The sequence below is a fragment of the Tupaia chinensis genome, unplaced genomic scaffold, assembly GCF_000334495.1.
Source record: "Tupaia chinensis unplaced genomic scaffold, TupChi_1.0 Scaffold144346_1, whole genome shotgun sequence".
Classification (NCBI taxonomy): domain Eukaryota; kingdom Metazoa; phylum Chordata; class Mammalia; order Scandentia; family Tupaiidae; genus Tupaia; species Tupaia belangeri.
The window spans coordinates 3470644-3472065 of NW_006204205.1; the positions used below are offsets into that span (position 1 = coordinate 3470644).

The 1422-nt window shown below is 44.4% G+C and overlaps 1 protein-coding gene across 1 annotated transcript in view; it reads left to right on the forward strand.

The window, feature by feature from the left end:
- ZCCHC10 (zinc finger CCHC-type containing 10) overlaps positions 1 to 1422 on the forward strand; it is a 22804-nt gene that overhangs the window by 15634 nt on the left and 5748 nt on the right. The gene's annotated exons all lie outside the window — the stretch shown is intronic.

The window sequence follows — 1422 nt, forward strand, 5'->3', positions numbered from 1 at the left end:
AATTTAAAAAAAGAATGATTTACATTCATTTATTATTATTTTGTTTAATTTGCTGTAGGGCATGTACACAGAGAGAGAAAGAGGGAAAGTGAGAAAGCAAGTTGCCAGGTATGGGACCCAAACTGTGGTCAGCCATGTGGGAGTCCAGTGCCTTAACCAGCGTGCTACCTGCTGGCCCTTTTTTTTTTTTAAGTTTGTTTATATTCTCCATGAGATAGGCAGGCAGGCACACTGAACAGGGTCTTCATACCATGATCCTCCCCTCAGCAGCCAGCTAAGGTCACAGGTGCACCAACAGAGACTCGAGAACCATACTCAGAGCCTTCTCAGATGACCTCCATCTTTGCACACCAGCACCTCTACTACCATTGCCACTGAGGCTGGGCCTCTTCATAGTATATTTTGAAGAATAAAAATTCTCATTTATTTTTTTAATTTGCCAGAGGGCACGTGCACTTGCCAGAGAGAGAAAGAGTAGGAGAGGGAGAAAGCACTTCTGCAACAAAGCATGGTCACGCCTCAATCGCTTTTCCTTCATTTTTCCACCCCAGTAAGATGTTGGACATTTACACACACATGCCCAATGTGTTTTTCAAGCCACTGAGGCTGAGATTCAAACTGCACAGTTGGCCATGGGGGATCTGGTTGTCTTGACCACCACGCTGTGGGGCCAGCCCTATCCCCCAATATTTTTTTTATTTGCTAGAGAGTACGCACTTTCATCAGAGAGAGAGGAATATAGAAAGGAAAAGTGAGACAGCACTTACAAATTGGACTTACGAATGCACAGGAGATGTCCACATTACAATATTCCATTCTCCTCTTGGGATTCAAGCATGCACACACATACACCTGGTGTGTTTTTCAAGCCACTGGGTCTGGGATTCAAACCACACAGTTGGTCACGGGGGATCCAACTGCCTCAACCACCATGCTACTGACTGGCTCCCAAAATTGTTAATGCAGTCTAATTTATCACTATTATTAGTGCTTTTTGTGTTTTGTTTTTTAAAAAATAATTCCTCTTTTTTTTTTTTGAGAGAGGTTTTTGCTATAGAGTGCATGTGCTCGCTAGAAAGACAGAGACAAAATAAACAAGAAATCACCCCCTAGGGGAGATAGCCATGCCGTGATCCCTTCTCTTTTCTATTCTTGGGATCTTGGGGCACGCACGCATACACGCCTGGCGTGAGTTTAAGCCACCAGGTCCAGGACTCAGTCAACTACATGGGAGTCCAGTGACAGCCATTATGCCACCTGCTGGTCCCAAGAATTCCTCTTATACTATATTTTATTTTTGTTTTTGTTTTTTTTTTGAGAGGTTTTTCTTTTCACTATAGGGCGCGTGCGCTCGCCAGACAGACAGAGAGAGACGTAGAGACAGAAAGCGAGAAATCACCCCCCAGGGGGGATGGTCACGCC